Source organism: Tursiops truncatus, chromosome 11 (assembly GCF_011762595.2).
Source record: "Tursiops truncatus isolate mTurTru1 chromosome 11, mTurTru1.mat.Y, whole genome shotgun sequence".
Lineage (NCBI taxonomy): Eukaryota > Metazoa > Chordata > Mammalia > Artiodactyla > Delphinidae > Tursiops > Tursiops truncatus.
Genome location: NC_047044.1, coordinates 15,403,913 through 15,425,012, shown reverse-complemented (window position 1 = coordinate 15,425,012; position 21,100 = coordinate 15,403,913). Strand labels below are relative to the sequence as shown.

General features: G+C 40.6%; 1 long non-coding RNA gene across 8 annotated transcripts in view; it reads right to left on the bottom strand.

Annotated features, from left to right (window-relative positions):
* The window catches only part of LOC117314177 (uncharacterized), a 118,987-nt gene that overhangs the window by 80,305 nt on the left and 17,582 nt on the right, over nucleotides 1-21,100 (bottom strand). For 6 of the 8 annotated variants that reach the window (XR_012324215.1, XR_012324218.1, XR_012324214.1 and 3 more), the window contains exon 4: nucleotides 13,999-14,098. The exons of the other annotated variants lie outside the window; for them this stretch is intronic. This is a non-coding gene — a long non-coding RNA (uncharacterized lncRNA). The remainder of the gene's footprint in view (nucleotides 1-13,998; nucleotides 14,099-21,100) is intronic. 8 annotated transcript variants of the gene reach the window in all.

Sequence of the window (21,100 nt, the reverse complement as noted above, 5' to 3'; positions counted from 1 at the left end):
CACGGCGCGCCTCAGGCTGGTGCAACGTCACGCTGGCCTCTGCGGCCACAGGCTCGCCCCGCAACCGTACCTGTCCCTCCCCCCGGCCTGAGTGAGCCAGAGCCCCCTAAGCAGCTGCTACTTTAACCCCGTCCTGTCTGGGCGGGGAACAGACGCCCTCAGGCGACCTACAAGCAGAGGCGGGGCCAAATCCAAAGCTGAACCCCCGGGAGCTGTGCGAACAAAGAAGAGAAAGGGAAATCTCTCCCAGCAGCCTCAGGATTAAATCTACACAATCCACTTGATGTACCCTGCATCTGTGGAATACCTGAATAGACAATGAATCATCCCAAAATTAGGGTGGTGGACTTTTGGAGCAACAATATATATTTTCTTTCTTTTCTTTTTGTGAGTGTGTATGTGTATGCTTCTGCGTGTGATTTTGTCTGTACAGCTTTGCTTTTACCATTTTGTCCTAAGGTTTGTTGGTCTCTCCATTTTTTGCTTTTTTGGTTTTTTTTTTTTTTTTAGTAGAGGTTTTAGCGCTTGTTATCATTGGTGGATTTGTGTTTTGGTTTGGTTGCTCTCTTCTTTTTTTTAATTATTACTTTTAAATTTTTAATAATTCTTTTTATTTTAATAACTTTATTTTATTTATTTATTTATTTATTTTTTATTTTTTTCTCCCTTTTCTTCTGAGCCATGTGACTGACAGGGTCTTGGTGCTCCGACTGGGTGTCAGGTCTGTGCCTCTGAGGTGGGAGAGCCGAGTTCAGGACACTGGTCCACCAGAGACCTCCCAGCTCCATGTAATATCAAATGGCGAAAGTTCTCCCAGAGATCTCCATCTCAACGCCAAGACCCAGCTCCACTCAATGACCAAGTTACAGTGCTGGACACCCCATGCCAAACAACTAGCAAGACAGGAACACAACCCCACCCATTAGCAGAGAGGCTGCCTAAAATCATAATAAGGTCACAGACACCTCAAAACACACCACCGGACGTGGTCCCGCCCACCAGAAAGACAAGATCCAGCCTCATCCACCAGAACCCAGGCACCAGTCCCCTCCACCAGGAAGCCTACATTACCCACTGAACCAACCTTACCAACTGAGGCAGACACCAAAAACAATGGGAACTACAAACCTGCAGCCTGTGAATAGGAGACCTGAAACACAGTAAGTTAAGTAAAATGAGAAGACAGAGAAACTCAGCAGATGAAAGAGCATTGTAAATACCCATCAGACCAAAGAAATGAAGAGGAAATAGGCAGTCTACCTGAAAAAGAATTCAGAATAATGATAGTAAAGATGATCCAAAATCTTGTAAATAGAATGAAGAAAATAAAAGAAATGTTTAACAAGGACCTAGAAGAACTAAAGAGCAAACAAACAATGATGAACAACACAATAAATGAAATTAAAAATTCTCTAGAGGGAATCAATAGCAGAATAACTGAGGCAGAAGAACAGATAAGTGACCTGGAAGATAAAATAGTGGAAATAACTATTGCAGAGCAGAATAAAGAAAAAAGAATGAAAAGAATTGAGGACAATCTCAGAGACCTCTGAGAAAACACTAAATTTACCAACATTCGAATTATGTGGGTCCCAGAAGAAGAAGAGAAAAGGAAAGGAACTGAGAAAATATTTGAAGAGATTATAGTTGAAAACTTCCCTAATATGGGAAAGGAAATAGTTAATCAAGTGCAGGAAGCGCAGAGAGTCCCATACAGGATAAATTCAAGAAGAAACATGCCAAGACACATATTAATCAAACTGTCAATAATTAAATACAAGAAGCAAGAAGAACTACAATCCTGCAGCCTGTGGAACAAAAACCACATTCACGGAAAGATAGACAAGATGAAATGGCAGAGGGCTATGTACCAGATGAAGGAACAAGAGAAAACCCGAGAAAAACAACTAAATGAAGTGGAGATAGGCAACCTTCCAGAAAAAGAATTCAGAATAATGAGAGTGAAGATGATCCAGGACCTCGGAAAAAGAAGGGAGGCAAAGATCAAGAAGATGGAAGAAATGTTTAGAATTAAAGAACAAACAAACAGAGATGAACAATACAATAACTGAAATGAAAAATACACTAGAAGGAATCAATATCAGAAAAACTGAGGCAGAAGAACCGATAAGTGACCTGGAAGACAGAATGGTGGTATTGACTGCTGCATAACAGAATAAAGAATGAAAAGAAATGAAGAGAGCTTAAGAGACCTCTGGGACGCCATTAAACGCAACAACATTTGCATTATAGGGGTACCAGAAGGAGAAGAAAGAGAGAAAGGACCCGAGAAAATATTTGAAGAGATTATACTCGAAAATTTCCCTAACATGGGAAAGGAAATAGCCACCCAAGTCCAGAAAGTGCAGAAAGTACCATACAGGATAAACCCAGGAGAAACACGCCGAGACACATAGTAATCTAATTGGCAAAAATTAAAGACAAAGAAAAAATATTGAAAGCAGCAAGGGGAAAACAACAAATAACATACAAGGGAACTCCCATAAGTTTAACAGCTGATTTCTCAGCAGAAATTCTACAAGCCGGAAGGGAGTGCATGCCAAGATTACTCTACCCGGCAAGGATCCCATTCAGATTCGATGGGGAAATCAAAAGCTTTACAGACAGGCTTCCCTGGTGGCGCAGTGGTTGAGAGTCCACCTGCCGATGCAGGGGACGTGGGTTCGTGCCCCAGTCTGGGAAGATCCCACATGCCACGGAGCAGCTGGGCCCGTGAGCCATGGCTGCTGAGCCTGCACATCCGGAGCCTGTGCTCTGCAACGAGAGAGGCCACAACAGTGACAGGCCCACTTACCACACACACAAAAAAAGCTAAGAGAAATCAGCACCATCAAACCAGCTCTACAACAAATGCTAAAGGAACTTCTCTAAGTGCAAAACACGAGAGAAGAAAAGGACCTACAAAAACAACCCCAAAACAATTAAGAAAATGGTAATAGGAACATACATAATGATACTTACCTTAAACGTGAATGAATTAAATGCTTCAACCAAAAGACACAGGCTTGCTGAATGGATACAAAACCGAGACCCATATATATGCTGTCTACAAGAGACCCACTTCAGACCTAGGGACACATACAGACTGAAAGTGAGGGGATGGAAAAAGACATTCCATGCATATGGAAATCAAAAGAAAGCTGGAGTAGCAATACTCACATCAGATAAAATAGACTTTAAAATAAAGAATGTTACAAGAGACAAGGAAGGACACTACATAATGATCAAGGGATCAATCCAAGAAGAAGATATAACAATTATAAATATATATGCACCCAACATAGGAGCACCTCAATACATAAGGCAACTGCTAACAGCTATAAAGAGGAAATCAACAGTAACACAATAATAGTGGGGGACTTTAACACCTCACTTACACCAATGGACAGATCATCCAAACAGAGTATTAATAAGGAAACACAAGCTTTAAATGACACAATAGACCAGACAGATTTAATTGATATTTATAGGACATTCCATCCAAAAACTGCAGGTTACACTTTCTTCTCAAGTGTGCACGGGACATTCTCCAGGATAGATCACATCTTGAGTCACAAATCAAGCCTCAGTAAATTTAAGAAAATTGAAATCATATCAAGCATCTTTTCTGACCACAACACTATGAGATTAGAAATCAATTACAGGGAAAAGAACGTAAAGAACACAAACACATGCAGGCTAAACAATACTTACTAAATAACCAAGAGATCACTGAAGAAATCAAAGAGGAAATCAGAAAATACCTAGAGACAAATGACAATGAAAACACAATGATCCAAAACCTATGGGATGCAGCAAAAGCAGTTCTCAGAGGGAAGTTTATAGCTATACAAGCCTACCTCAAGAAACAAGAAAATTCTCAAATAAACACTCTAACGTTACATCTAAAGGAATAAGAGAAAGAACAAACAAAACCCAAAGTTAGCAGAAGGAAAGAAATCATAAAGATCAGTTCAGAAATAAATGAAACAGAAACAAAGAAAACAATAGCAAAGATCAATAGAAGTAAAAGCTGGTTCTTTCAGAAGATAAACAAAATTGATAAACCATTAGCCAGACTCATCAAGAAAAAGAGGGAGAGGAGTCAAATCAATATAATTAGAAACGAAAAAGGAGAAGTTACAAAGGACACCGCAGAAATACAAAGCATCCTAAAAGACTACTATAAGCAACTCTATGCCAATAAAATGGACAACCTGGAAGAAATGGACAAATTCTTAGAAAGGTATAACCTTCCAAGACTGAACCAGGCAGAAATAGAAAATATGAACAGACCAATCACATGTAATGAAATTGAAACTGTGATTAAAAATCTTCCAACAAACAAAAGTCCAGGACCAGATGGCTTCACAGGTCAATTCTATCAAACATTTAGAGAAGAGCTAACACCCATCCTTCTCAAACTCTTCCAAAAGCTTGCAGAGGAAGGAACACTCCAAAACTCATTCTATGAGGCCACCACCACCCTGATCCAAAACCAGAAAAAGATACTGCAAGAAAAGAAAATTACAGACCAGTATCACTGATGAACGTAGATGCAAAAATCCTCAAGAAAATAGTAGCAAACAGAATTCAACAACATATTAAAAGGATCATACACCATAATCAAGTAGGATTTATCCCAGGGGTGCAAGGATTCTACAATACACACAAATCAATCAATGTGATACACCATATTAACAAATTGAAGAATAAAAACCAATGATCATCTTAATAGATGCAGAAAAAGCTTTTGACAAAATTCAACACCAATTTATGATAAAAACTCTCCAGAAAGTGGGCATAGAGGGAACCTACCACAACATAATAAAGGCCATATACAAAAACCCCACAGCAAACATCATTCTCAATGGTGAAAAACTGAAAGCATTTCCTCTAAGATCAGGAACAAGACAAGGATGTCCACTCTCGCCACTATTATTCAAACGTAGTCTTGGAAGTCCTAGCCATGGCAATCAGAGAAGAAAAAGAAATAAAAGGAATACAAATTGGAAAAGAAGAAGTAAAACCGTCACTGTTTGCAGATGACATGATACTATACATAGAGAATCCTAAATATGCTACCAGAAAACTACTAGAGCTAATCAATGAATTTGGTACAGTAGCAGAATACAAAAGTAATGCACAGAAATCTCTTGCATTCCTACATACTAATGATTAAAAATCTGAATGAGAAATTAAGGAAATACTCCCATTTACCATTGCAGCAAAAGAATAAAATACCTAGGAATAAACCTACCTAGGGAGACAAAAGGCCTTTATGCAGAAAACTATAAGACACTGATGAAAGAAATTAAAGATGATACCAACAGATGGAGAGATATACCAAGTTCTTGGATTGGAAGAGTCAATACTGTGAAAATGACTATACTACCCAAAGCAACCTACAGATTCAATGCAATCCCTATCACACTACCAACGGCATTTTTTACAGAACTAGAACAAAAAATTTTTTAATTTGTATGGAGACACAAAAGACCCTGAATAGCCAAAGCAGTCTTGAGGGGAAAAAGCAGAGCTGGAGGAATCAGACTCCCTGACTTCAGACTATACTACAAAGGTACCGTCATCAAGACAATATGGTACTGGCACAAAACCAGAAATATAGATCAATGGAACAGGATAGAAAGCCCAGAGATAAACCCACGCACCTGTGGTCAACTAATCTATGAAAAAGGAGGCAAGGATATACAATGGAGAAAAGACAGTCTCTTCAATAAGTGATGCTGGGAAAACTGGACAGGTACATGTAAAAGAATGAAATTAGAACCCTCCCTAACACCATACACAAAAATAAACTCAAAACGGATTAGGGACCTAAATGTAAGACTGGACACTATAAAACTCTTAGAGGAAAACATAGGAAGAACACTCTCTGACATAAATCACAGCAAGATCTTCTTGATCCACCTCTTAGAGTAATGGAAATAAAAACAAAAATAAACAAATGGGACCTAATGAATCTTAAAAGCTTTTGCACAGCAAAGGAAACCATAAACAAGATGAAAAGACAACCCTCAGAATGGGAGAAAATATTTGCAAATGAATCAACAGACAAAGGATTAATCTCCAAAATTTACAAGCAGCTCATGCAGCTTAATATCAAAAAAACTACCAACCCAATCCAAAAATGGGCAGAAGACCTAAATAGACACTTCTCCAAAGAAGATATACAGATTGCCAACAAACACATGAAAGAATGCTCAACATCACTAATCATTAGAGAAATGGAAATCAAAACTACAATGAGGTATCACCTCACACCAGTTAGAATGGGCATCATCAGAAAATCTACAAACAACAAATGCTGGAGAGGGTGTAGAGAAAAGGGAACCCTCTTACACTGTTGGGGGGAATGTAAATTGATACGGCCACTATGGAGAAGAGTATGGAGGTTCCTTAAAAAACTAAAAATAGAACTACCATACGACCCAGCAATCCCACTACTGGGCATATACCCTGAGAAGACCATAATTCAAAAAGAGTCATGTACCACAATGTTCACTGCTGCTCTATTTACAATAGCCAGGACATGGAAGCAACCAATGTGTCCATCAACTGATGAATGGATAAAGAAGATATGGCACATACATACAATGGAATATTACTTGGCCATAAAAAGAAAGGTAATTGAATTATTTGTAGTGAGGTGGATGGACCTGGAGTCTGTCATACAGAGTGAAGTAAGTCAGAAAAACAAATACCGTATGCTAACACATATGTATGGAATCTAAAAAAAAATGGTTCTCATGAACCTAGGGGCAGGACAGGAATAAAGACGTAGAGAATGGACTTGAGGACACGGGGAAGGGGAAGGGGAAGCTGGGATGAATTGAGAGAGTGTCATGGACATATATACACTACCAAATGTAATATAGATAGCTAGTGAGAAGCAGGTGCATAGCACAGGGAGATCAGCTGGGTGCTCCGTGACCACCTAGAGGGGTGGGATAGGGAGGGTGGGAGGGAGGCTCAAGAGAGAGAGAATATGGGGATATATGTTTACATATAGCTGATTCACTTTGTTATACAGCAGAAACTAACACAACACTGTAAAGCAATTATACTCAAATAAAGATTAAAAAAAAAAAAGTCATGTATCACAATGTTCATTGCAGCTCTATTTACAATAGCCAGGACATGGAAACAACTTAAGTGTCCATCGACTGCTGAATGGATAAAGAAGATGTGGCACATGTATACAATGGAATATTACGCAGCCATAAAAAGAAACGAAATTGAGTTATCTGTAGTGAGGTGGATGGACCTAGAGTCTGCCATACAGAGTGAAGTAAGTCAGAAAGAGAAAAACAAATACCGTAGGCTAACACATATATATGGAATCTAAAAAAAAAAAAAAAGGTTATGAAGAACCTAGGGGCAGGACAGGAATAAAGACACAGACATAGAGAATGGACTTGAGGACACGGGGAGGGGGAAGGGTAAGCTGGGACAAAGTGAGAGAGTGGCATGGACTTATATATACTACCAAATGTAAAATAGATAGCTAGTGGGAAGCAGCCATATAGCACAGGGAGATCAGCTCAGTGTTTTGTGACCACCTAGAGGGGTGGGATAGGGAGGGTGGGAGGGAGGGAGACGCAAGAGGGAAGAGATATGGGGATATATGAATATGTATAGCTGATTCACTTTGTTATAAAGCAGAAACTAACACACCATTGTAAAGCAATTATACTCCAATAAAGATGTTAAAATATAAAATGAAATGAAATGAAATAAAATAAAATAAAATAGGGTACCAGAAAAGAATTTTAAAATGCAGGTCACATTGTGGTTTGCATTACTTCCTGATTTTGCCAATTAGAGTAATATACAAAACCACTTCTTCCCTTTTTTTCCTCCTACCTATAAAAACTGTATGATGGATATTTTACTTCTTAGTTCTCCCTGAAGCCCAGCGAGAGCCTCTGGGGCTTCAAGCAAGGGAAGAAAGCCTTTTTGGTGAAGAGAAGGTGGTATAGATTCCTACCCTAGGCAAGTGTTAATATATAAAGAGAAAAAGTCCACATCACCATTCCTAAGTGACAGTTGCAATCCCCTAGTTCCAGCTGTGGGGTGCCCCTTTAGTGTCAGACAATGAGAACTCCTGGCTGATCGTAACCCCACAGGAGTTTTCTAGCAGATGCCACCTCTATCTCAGGAAGTGATGGGGGCAGGAAGGTACGTACATTTGACACTATGTGGCAGGCAGTGTGCCTCTTGAAACAGGCTTTATTATCCTTACTTTCAATGGGGGAAACTGAGTCTCTGAGCAACAAAGCTTTCCCAAGATAACTTAGCTAGTAAGTAGGCTGCAGGGTCTGCTTGCACACCTCAGTCTATCTTGGCTCCAGAAGCCAGAGGCTTTTCACTCCAGTTCTGTTTTAGAACTACACTTTCTTGATTCCATACTGCCAGACCAGGAGTCTCTACAAATGGGAAATTTCACAAAGTCCCTTAGTCAATAGTGAATTGGAGAATCTCCCCATAAAAGCTCTGAGCATCTATCAAATGCAAGGTGGGAGAGGGACTAACACAGTTTCTAGTTCTGGTACTTTCTGAGGCTTGACTGCATCTCCTGTCATTGGAGGCCATGAGATGCCCCCATATCCTTCCCACCCCTTTTTTGATTAAGTAGGGAGAATAGGTTTTTTTTTCTAGCAATCACATGAACCCTGATTAAGATAGAAACAAACTGATCCAGTTCTTTAATCTCTTACTTTTCTAAACCCTCCCTGGAAGTCTTAATGATGATATTTATGAAGTCTCAGACACCAAAAATGTCTCTATAGCTGGTCAAACTGAGGAGCACAAACAAGTTCTTCCACCCTTGTCTTCTTTTAGTAACAAGCTCTGCTGTATACACACTCTCTCCCACCTGCTTCCTGGATTTACAGGAAGCACAGCCTAGTGGGAGAGGCTTGGGTTTCAGTATGAGAGCGGAGTTTGAATCAGGGATGCGCAGACGTGAGCAAGCAGCTTCACGTCCTTGAACCTCAGTGTTTCCCCAGCTGTAAAATGGGAATAATAGTATCTCCATCTGTAATAATTTGTTAGGGCTGTCATAACAAACACCACAGAGTGGGTGGCTTAAGCCACAGAAATTTATTTTCTCACAGTTCTGGGGGGTAGAAGTCCAAGATCGAGGTGTTAGCAGGGTTGGTTTCTCCTGAGACTCTCTCTTTGGCTTGTAGATGGCTGTGTCTTCACATGGTTGTCCCTCTGTCTGTGTTGTCTATGTCCTAATCTCCTCTTCTTATAAGGACACAAGTCATATTGGACTAGGGCCTATTCTAATGACCTCATTTTAACTCAATTACTTCTTGAAGACCCTTATCTCCAAATACAGTCCCATCCTGTGATATTGAGGGTTAGGACTTGAACATAAAATTTTGGCCGGGCAGGGGGAACATAATTCAGACCATAACACCATTGTAGGTTGTTTTTTAAGGATCTTAGAAGATGAACCAGCACAGAGAAGGTATAAATAAGGGTGAAGACCTCAAGGCTCAGCCCAGCCCCACTTATCCACCCTGGAAGCCTGGCACTCCCCTGGTGGAGCAGCTCACATGGGAGGCCAGGGTGGAGAAGATCAAGGCTTCAGGCAGTACTGCTTGCAAAAGGCCTGCAAGGTTGCCCTGCTGGTCCAAATTCCAGGTGGATTCAACCCCTTCTGGGAGCCCACATCCTGGGTTTTGCTCTGAAGACTGTGGGGAAGAAGTTCGCTGAGGAATACTTTCAAGCACAAAGTAGTGAATAACTGCCTCCACAAATCAAAATTAACACTCTTCTCTAGCCAAATGACTTTTAGATATTTCAGACCTTACCTGTGGCCAAAATTCTACAGAAATTGATGAATCAATTCAAATAAGGAAACTGGGTGAAGGAGTAAACTTTTAAATAATAATGACCTGGCTCTTTTGGTGAAGTGCTTTATACTTAAGGCAAACCAAACAATTATAATGAAATATATTAAAGTACATCTCTTTCACATGTGAATTACTAGTGTTTCTATACCTGGAATATTATATATGTTTTATTTACTGAATGGTTACATTTTAAGGAAAACATTTTTATTTTTTTAAAAATTAAATATCTGTAATTATTCCTAAGTTTTTTATACTATAACAAAAATTTGTTCTTTTCTCATGAATTTACAATTTCTAAACGAAGGCAAGCAAAAACAAAACTGGGGGAAGAATAGGCTTTACTAATCAAATGATGTTTTTGTTTTTATAAATGAGAAGATTATTTTATTTTTAACGCTAAACATGGGAACTATTTCTTAGAAAACATGTTTGGAAAGATTAATGCTGTGTTGTGTATTAGATTGTCCCATGTGGTATATGAAATAGATTTGATCTTGGTCTTCTCAAGTTCCTCTACTTTATGGTTGTGGTTGTACTTTTAGAAAATACTACATTATGTCATGTCTTTAAAAAATGTTTAAAATGTGACCTGCAGAACACTGCAAATGGTTAAAACAAAGTAATATGAAAATATTACAACCTAAAAGAATTCTTAATGTCACAAGTGTTTAACTTTGATGATGTCATTTTGATTTAACTCGACACACTTTTAAAAGGATAGTTTGTTTGTAATAATCTTTGAAGATCTTGGAAATAAAATTTCTCCTTAATTCATAAAAAATAAGTGGTAAATATTACTTTAATGTGAACCTCAGATTTCCAGGGACAATCTTTATTAAAATAGTATTCTTTCTTGTTGTTCACGTAAGCTGTGAGATTATCCCGGACATTCTGATATTTTGGTATCCAATCTCCAGAACTGAGATGTCATGTCCCAGAGTCTTGTGTGGAATCTGTGGTCCTTGTACTTGAGGCCTGCGCTCCAGGAGGGGTGGACGGTGACAGAGGGAACTCACTGGTCTCTAACAGAAGGACTTCATCCTTTCCAGGCTTGAGAATCCTGTTCTATGGTGACGGCATTGTCCCTGCGGCCCCACAGAGACGCAATTCAGGCCCCATGCTCGGCCCTGTCAAGTTCCCGGCGAGCTCTGGATTCTACCGAGTAGTCACTGGCCCCCAGTGCCAACCGTGTGAAAAGAGGCCACTTTACATTTGATACAAAGCATCCGCCAGACTCATTCACGGTGCCTGGAACATGCTAAGCTCCGGATGTAGAGCTGGAAAGTGGCACTTCAACACAAACTCCCTTTCCTGCCAACCTCACCAGCAAGGACTTTGCAGGCTGAGAGGAACATGCAGAGGCTTATCTTTTCCACCCCTTGTCTCCCCAGATGTCAAGAGATATTGTTCTGGGGAACAGCCTGAGAAAAGCCCTATTCTCCTTGCTCCTCCTCACCTGCCAAGAAGGGGTGGCCTGCAGGTGCCTGGCCGAACCGAGGAGCTGCCAGGAAACGTCAGGCCATTCACTCTGGTTGAGAAGTGGCCTCCCCTGTGCCAAGTCCCAACCTTGGCAGCTCCAACCACGGGTTCTCATGAGCAGCACCTGTCTGCCTAGGCTTCAAACCCCAGCTCCCACTTGCTGCTTCACACTAATGCAGGTGACCCCATGATCAGAAGGGCCTCCCTCAGAGCCGTGGTTCCTCCTCTGACAAAGCCCTAGCTTGTTTGAATCACTGAGCCTCAGGAAGGTCTTGAGTCCCTAAAGTAAGAGAAGCTTTATATATAAGAGAAGACTGATGATATTACCCAAAGTGCTCTTTTTCACATGGAGAAATTCAGGTGGAGAGGGAAGAGAGACCTTGGAGAGTATCTTCAGGTCTAGGGGTTCTCAGTCACCTGGAGGAACTTTAAAAAATGAGATCCTGGGACTTCCCTGGTGGTGCAGTGGTTAAGACTCCACGCTCCCAATGCAGGGGGCCCAGGTTCGATCCCTGGTCAGGGAACTAGATTCCACATGCCACAACTAGGAGTTCACATGCCGCAGCTAAGGAGCCTGTGTGCCGCAGCTAAGGAGCCAGCGAGCCGCAACTAAGGAACCCACCTGCTGCAACTAAGACCCAGTGCAACCAAATAAATACATATTAAAAAAAAATGAGATCCTGATTTACAAAGTCTGGTGTGGGGGAAGGGCATAACCCCTCAGTGGAGCCCATGTTGAGAATCCCTGATCTGCTTCAACCCACTTGTTTTACAGATAAGAAAAACTGAGGTCCTGACAGAAGGGACTTTTGACATTGTTAATCTTGTCCAATTCACCTGTTTTACAGATGGGGAACTGAAGCCCAGAGAAGTTAAGGAGAATCACCTAAGGCTCCATAGCTAGTAAGTGGTATCTTAGTATTTTGGCAGTTTGACTTTTAATTGTCTCAAAATGGTTCTACTATTATGTCTAGTTTTACTATCATAAAGCGCTACTTTAAAACCATCATGGTTGGGCCTCCCTGGTGGCTCAGTGGTTAAGAATCCGCCTGCCAAGGGAGGGGACACAGGTTTGACCCCTGGTTCAGGAAGATCTCACATGCCATGGAGCAACTAAGCCTGTGCACCACAACTCTAGGCCTGCACTCTACAGCCCGCGAGCCACAGTGCCTAGAGCCTGTGCTCTGCAACGAGAGAAGCCACCACAATGAGAAGCCCGTGCACCGCAACAAAGAGTAGCCCCCGCTCGTTGCAACTAAAGAAAGCCCGCGCGCAGCAATGAAGACCCAACACAGCCAAAAATAAATTAATCAAAAATAAAAAACCCATCATGGTTCCCTACTGCTCAAGAAATAAAGTCTACATTCCATAACATGGCATTCAAGGCCCTATCATCACAACCTGGCCCCACCTACTTTTCTAAAAGTACTACCTTCATAGCCAGGAAAGTGGGGCCTATGCCCTGGTCCCCTCATTTTACAGGGCTCCACTCTGATCCTTTTCTAGCTGTATCACACTTCATGGGACAAAGAGTCCACAGGGTTAAGGAGACATGCTCCCTCTGGACCTCAGAGTATCCCAAGTTCACCTATGGGGCCTGTGAAATCCTCTTCCTCAATGTCTTTCTGAAAAAAAACCAATAGTGCTGCTAGGCCTGAGGGGCAGCCCTTCAGCAGCTGTTCAGTGGGAAGTGGGAGTATGGTTGGAGTTTGGACGTGCAGGTTGGATGTCCTCACATATGCACTCAACTCTCCTCCTGGTGCAGGCTAGTCCAGAGTGGAAAGAGCAGAGGAGCAGGCTGCAGGCTGGGAGCTGGCTCCTCTGTGTTCCAGGGAATCCAAGAATTCTAAATTCAAATGTTACCTTCTAGGTTGTCATGAAGGAATATTTGTCAAGGGAGGAGGATAGAACATATTTGACTGTTTTCTTCATAAATTTTAAAGATTTATTCATAGTATGTAGGCCTCCATTTGTACCCTGGCCTTGGCCCTGCGCATGCTGTGGAGGTGGGTTGACCCCTGATGGAGTCAGGGAGGAGGGGTAGTAGTCAACCTTGCTGCTGGAAGGTGAGTGGCCCAGCCCTCCAGTATGTATGAGATCTGCACTGGCAATTCCTGGAGGGATCACAAGCTGTATTTATGGTTAAAAGAAAGTATACAATGTTGATGTGATATGAAACCAGGATGTGGTGCCCCCCAGGTCCTGGTTGGTGAGCACTTCCTTCCCTTCTCCCTGCAATGCAATTCTTACAAAGTCCTGTTTTTAAATTCCTAGGCTCTCGTCTTTTTTCCACAGTAGAATTTCTATGGAATGTATGAATACTAGGAACAGCACTGCTACGTCATAGGATATCTCAGATATTTAATTTGCCTAAATAATTCCAGATTGTTCTTTAGAATGGCTGTACTTGTCTACCATCACATGAGATGTACAGGAGGGTTCCAGTGTCCCCTTGTCTCCACTGAAACTTGGCATTATTCAGCTTTCTAATTTTTGCCAGATCACTGGTAGAAAAGTTATATCTCATTGTTGCTCTAACTTTAAGAAAATTTTAACTATTGTCTTAGCCTATTTGGGTTGCTATACCAGGATACCATAGGTTGGTAAACAACAGAAATTTATTTCTCACAGTTCTGAGCTGGAAGTCTGAGATCAGGATGACAGCATGGTGGGATTCTGGTGAGGGCCCTCTTCTGTGTTGCAGATGACTGTTTTCTCATTGGGTCCTCCTATGGTGGAGACAGCAGAAAGCTCTCTGAGGTCCATTTTATAAGGGCACTAATCCCATTCATGAGGGTTCTACCCTCATGACCTAATTACCTCTCAAAAGGCCTCACCTCTTAATGTCATCACACTGGAGATTAAGATTTCAACATGTGAATTTTATGGGGGACACATTCAGTTCATAACAATTACTAATGATTGTGAGCAGCTCAAATCTAATTTTTTTCAAATTGAAATAGCTATAATCAGCTCCAGATCCTGTCAGCCAGCCCACCTTTTTCTACAGTTGTCTGCAAGTAGAGCTTGAGAGACCAGGGATCAGTCTGCTGATATCTAGACTCACTGTGACACTGAATAGTGGAGATATCCATGATGCTACAGCATTTGCCATTTCTCTTTATCCTCATCTCTTGGGGACTTCATCTCCTGCCTTCTTGCACCCTAGTTCCCTGCTCTCCAGCTGCACTGGTCATGAACATGCAAAGCCATTCCACACCTAGGGGACTTTGGCTCCCACTGTTCCCTCTGCCAGGACCACTGACATTCTCAAAATGTGTTCCTTCCCTCGAGTTTCTGTTCAAACGTCATCTCATCAGTGATATCTTCTCTGTCCTTTGTAACCAAAGTAGCTCTTTGCCCACCTTCTTCCCTTAAGTTTTCGTTTTTTTTTTAACATCTTTATTGGAGTATAATTGCTTTACAATGGTGTGTTAGTTTCTGCTGTATAACAAAGTGAGTCAGCTATACATATACATATATCCCCATATCTCCTCCCTCTTGTGTTGTTTTCTTCTTAACAATTCCCACTAACTGGCATTCCCACTGCCTGTTATTTAGTCTGTTTAGTTTCTGTTTCTTATGCCGCAATAGCAAAGACTATATCACTTCTATATCCAAAGTGCCTGGAAGGGTGGCTGGCATACAGTAGGCACTCAATAATAACTTACTGAATTTAATAAATTCTTACTGGTTACTCCTATCTAGACATATTGACACAACACAATTGCAAACATTTAGACATTTATTAGTTTTTGCAGGGTAGTTTTTAGATCATTAAATAAATGGGTTAATGTGGGAAGAGGCATTACAAAATGACAAAACCCACAAACAGGTGAATAAACCACAGACTGAGTGGATTTCATAGACAGATTCAATTAGCTCCCCCAGGGTCTCTGGTGCCTTCCCCAACCAACCAAAACAATGCATTTCCAGACCTGGCTTTGAAAAAAAATCTAAGTTTCTCCTAAATGTGAGATTATTTCCTAGAGTTCATATAGCACAAATTACTTTGGCTGTCTTGTATCAGTGATACAAGTTTAGTTACAAGTGATGTTTTTAGCTTGAAATTTTAGTCCAAAACAATGACAAACAATAAAAGCACCTTGTCACAGTTGCACAAATCCTTTCTAAATAACTTAACTCCACTTGCTTTCTCTGAAACTTCGGGGAAAGAAAGTGATTAGGAAACATTAGGGCTAGAATTCAGCCACAGCCATGTCTTTCTTTAAAAAAAAAAAAAAAAGTCAGTTGGAGTGCCAGTTGTATAGTGCTGTCCATTGTTTAGGGAAAAAAAAGTTTTAACCCCAGGGTGGAAAAACTAACATTGTCACTAGGATATGAAGAAACCATGGTGAAGAACTAGCCACAGTGAGGCCCCATAGAATGGCCGGCGGCATCTGCTCCGAGGGCCTTTATCAGCAGCCTTGTATGTTCTATTCAAGACTCTCAGAACGATTGTTGGCATGATGTAGACAAATTGACGCAAATTAGTTTAGCACGGGCTATGCAAAGTTTAAGCTTGTTGAGCAACACACGTGGACCACATAGCAACAGCTTCCAACGCTATGCAAAAGGTGTTGGATGCAAAGTACTAACTACTCAGACTTTCCTCTTCCAGATTGGATGCAGAGTTTGCAAATCATTGGTGGAGGGATTTGGGGGAGTCAGGAAGCTGGCAACAGGGGCTGGAGCCCCTACACTGACCCTGAAGGCCAGTGAGGGCTGTGAAAAATATCTCCTGAAAGGGCTGCTTTCCACGTCTAAAACCGATTGCCTGTTATTTCATGGCCACAAATCCTCAAAGGATTGACCCTCAAAGATTAAGGGGATTCCGCCACTTTGCTCTTTACTTTGGTTCAAATATCTCAAGACAATTCCTTTAAGGCTGGTGTCACACAGACCACCTAGAGGGGCCTTCTAATTGTATTTACAGTAATTTAATTACATCAGGGAGAGCTTCAGAAGGCAGGATTTACCAAGATCGATACTATAGGTGTCTCTGGCAGAGTTTTAATCTGTTAAATCAACAGAGAAATGGTAAAAATAAAGCCACTCCAGAGCTTAGAAACCACTTCATGAACTTTTTCTTTTTTTTTTTCCAGCAAGATTGAGAAGGTGAAGGAGACATTTTCCTGGGGTTCACAGCTTCCCCACTTTTGTTCATATTATTTTATACTCCATGCACACATTATATCCATTTGATCACATACACACACAGTCTGGATATTACAAATGTGCCACAGCCAAGTGTGTGTGTGTGTGTGTGTGTAATTAAATGTATCTCTGGATAGTTGTTCAAGAACTTGCCAGCAGCAGGGTTTCTGGGGAAGACACCTGTGGGAATATGGGGTTCAGGTGGGAGGAAGACTTACTTTTAATCTCATTTCTATTTGTTTGTACTGCTACTTAAAAAAAATTTTTTTACACCAGATATTTTAAATAGTTTTCAAATGAATCCATAAGGAAATTTTTCCTACAAATATTAAATCACAAAATTCAGCAATCTGTATACAATTTAGGTTGTTTGGCTACCTAGCCTTGGTCAGTGTCTTTCCCTGGGGCTTTAGCTTTCCTACCTGTAAAATGGCACGGAATGAACCAGCTACCCCTGAAAGCCCCTTCCTCTCTGTGAGATCTATTGACCAGAGTCTAAAGACAGCGTGTGCTTCTACTGCCATCTAGCAGTCCGACTGGGACCGTGTGGGTCCAGCTTTTCCTGCACATTTAAAAAGAAGTCTGGGGCCATTATTCAACACGCAAATGGGACTTCCCAGGTGGCGTAGTTGTTAAGAATCCACCTGCCAATGCAGGGGACACGGGTTCAAGTCCTGATCTGGGAAGATCCCACATGCCGCGGAGCAACTAAGCCTGTGTGCCACAACTACTGAGCCTGAGCTCTAGAGCTGTGAGCCACAACTATTGAGCCCGAGCACCACAACTACTGAAGCCTGCGCGCCTAGAGTCCATGCTCCACAACAAGAGAAGCCACCGCAATGAGAAGCCTGTGCACCACAACGAAGAGTAGCCCCCGCTCACCGCAACTAGAGAAATCCCAATGCACAGCAACAAAGACCCAACTCAGCCATAAATAAATAAATAAACACACACAAAAAAACATGCAAAGACTTCGTTGGATATACAGATATCCTGCAGTCCCTAAGTGCTTTCTGGAGCAGCAGAGATTATATATAAATAAATCATTAGATATTAAAAAAAATAGTTCTCCATCAAAAAACTGTTAGAACTAATAAATTTATTCAGTAAAGTTGCAGTATATAAAATCAATACACAAAAATCAGTTGTTTTTCTTTACACTAATAAGAAACTATCAGAAAGAGGAATTAAGAAAGTAATCCCATTTACAATTGCATCATAAAGAGTAAGAAACCTAGGAATAAATTTAACCAAGGAGGTGAAAGACCTGTATATTGCAAACAACACCACCTTAATGAAAGAAACTGAGAAGACATAAATAGGTGGAAAGACTCCATGCTCATGGACTGGAATAATTAATATTGTTAAAATGTCCACACTACCCAAACCAATCTACAGATTCAATGCAATTCTTATCAAAATTCCAATGGTATTTTTCACAGAAATAGAACAAACAATCCTAAAATTTGTATGGAACCATGAAAGACCCCAAATAACCAAAGCAATCTTGAGAAGGAACAAAGCCGGAGGCATCATGTTCCCTGATTTCAAACTATATAACAAAGCTGTAGTAATTAAAACAGTATGGTATTGGCATAAGAAGAGACACATAGATAAAAAAACCCAAGCATATATGGTAAATTAATTTACAACAAAGGAGCTAAGAATATATAATGGAGAAAGGAGAGTCTCTTCAATAAATGTGTTAGGAAAACTGGACAGCCACATGCAGAAGAATAAAACCGAATCACTGTCTTACACTGTGCACAAAAAATTAACTCAAAATGGCTTAAAGACTTAAATGTAAGACCTGAAACCATAAAACTCCTAGAAGAAAACACAGGCAGTAAACTCCTTGACATAGGTCTTGGCAATAATTTTTTGAATCTAACACCAAAAGCAAAGAAAACAAAAGCGAAAATAAACAAGTGGGACTACATCAAAGTAAAAGGCTTCTGCACAACAAAAGAAAAGATCCACAAAATGAAAAGGCAGCCTACTGAATGGGAGAAAATAATTGCAAATCATATATATGCTAAGGGGCTAATATCCAAAATATAAAGAACTCATACAACTTAATAGAGAAAAAAAAAAAGCCCAAGCAATCTGATTATAAAATGGGCAGAAGTATGAATAGACATTTTTCCAAAGATGACATACAGATGGCCACAGGTACATGAAAGATACTCAACATTATTAATCATTAGGGAAATGTAAATCAAAACCACAATGAGATATCACCTCACACCTGTTAGAACAGCTATGATCAAAAACACAAGAACTAACAAGTGTTGGCAAGGGTGTCGAGAAAAGGGAACCCTTGTGCACTGTTGGTGGGAATGTAAATTGGTACAACCACCATGGAATACAGTATGAAGTTTTCTCAAAAAATTAAAAACAGGGCTTCCCTGGTGGCACAGTGGTTGAGAGTCCACCTGCAGATGCAGGGGACACGGGTTCGTGCCCTGGTCCGGGAAGATCCCACATGCTGCAGAGCGGCTGGGCCCGTGAGCCATGGCTGCTGAGCCTGCACGTCCAGAGCCTGTGCTCCGCAACGGGAGAGGCCACAACAGTCAGAGGCCACAATAGTCAGAGGCCCGCGTACCACAAAAAAAAAAAAAAAAAAAAAAAAATTTAAAACAGAACTAGCATACAATCCACTTCTAGGTATTTACCTGAAGAATATGAAAATACTAATTCGAAAAGATATACGCACTCCCATGTTCACTGAAGCTTTATTTACAGCAGTCAATATGTGGAAACAACCAAAGTGTCCACTGATGAATGAACGGATAAATAACTTGTAAATATATATATACACATATATATGTATAAATATATTCATAAAAAAGAATGAAATCTTGCCATCTATGATAATACGGATGGACCTCAAGGATCTTATGCTAAATGAAATAAGTCAGACAGAGACAGACAAACACCATATAATCTCTCTTATATGTAGAGTCTAAAAACAAAAAGACAAATCAAGAAGCCCGACCAAAAACCAAGCTTATGGATACAGAGAATAGACTGGTGGGGGTGGGGGGTGGTGGCCAGAGGTGGGGAGTGGGGGGTGGGAGAAATGAGTGAACTGTTTTGGGGTTTTTTTTTTTTTTAGTTTAAGTAAATTGAATACAATTTTTTTAAAAAATAGTTTTGAGCCTGTAATGTTTGACTAACGGTAAAACCCTCACTGCAATTCACTGGCCTCAAGGGTCTTTGGGGGGCGTGAACAGGCTGCTCAATGTTAACAAGTATTTGCTTGTTTGGTGTCAACTATGTGTGCAGGGCGATGTGCAGATGTGTGTGTGGTGGAAAAAGGCAGAAATTTGGTGTCCTGAAGTTCAGACACTCTAGTCCTATAAGGACAGAGACCAAGACCTTTTGGAGGTGTATTCCTTGTTAGCTTATGCACCTCCAGAAGCTAGCAAAGTACTGGCACAAACCAGGAGCTTAATAAATGCTTCTTTTCAATGAATGAATGAATGAGCTGGATTTGAATTCATGTCTTCTGCCTATGAGGGCATTTTTTTCTCTGAGCCTCCATTTCCTAGTCTGTAAAATAGAAATGATAACCATTCCCCCTTATTGTGAAGGTCCATTGATTAACAAAGGGCAATGCCTCTGTCAATTGGAAAATATTTTTTAAAGGAGGTGGGATAGGGGAATCTCCATATTTTGAGGCTCATCAACCATTTATTTTGCATGACTAAGAAACATATTCTTTACTCCCCAAATTCATATTTCCATTTGAGAACAGAAAAAAATATTTTCTGCCATATATTCTAAGATTATTTGACTAGCTAAAAGGAATACTGTGGAAATAGCCCAAATTCAGTGTGAAGTACACACAGAGACTGTTCTCACCATCTCTCCCCCCAAACCCACCCTTTTTGGCAAATGAATAGGTCGTGCTCTTTGTTTTTACTTCATCTCCAGGTTTCCATATATGTAAATTGAAGGAGTCCAATGAGATAAACTCAACAGTCTCTTCCTTTTAAAACAGATTCTAACAAGGAAAGTTGTCCAGCAAGGTACACCAAGGCAGGCCCAATATTGTGAAGAAACCATGATATGCTGCCACCTGTTGGTGATGCATTAAATTATTTTAAATTTTAAACAAAGCTGAAGTTAAGTATTAAAATATTATTAACTATAACCTAATGGATTTACACACATATTTACAGTAGAAACTCATTATAGTGCCAAGGGAAAGAGGTCTTTTCTTCCAAAGTAATAATAACAGTCAACTCTTAAGCATTTATTACCAAGTGCTGCATGTGTTCTCCAACTTAAATCCTCACATCCACCTTAAGCCAACGTTCTTTGATGATCCCCACTTCACAGATAAGGAAACTGATAGTCATTGAGGTAATAACCTGCTCCAGGTCACATGGGTGGTAAGTAGCAGAGGCAGAACTCAAGTCCAGTCCTTTCTGGCTCCAGGGCCTAAACATTAACATTAACATAGGCCCGCAGCTGGTGTATTCTTTGCTTAATTTCCGTTCTGATTAGAAAAGTACTTAACGTCTTTGTAGAAATTTTAATTACAAAGGCAATAAAAATAACTTGAG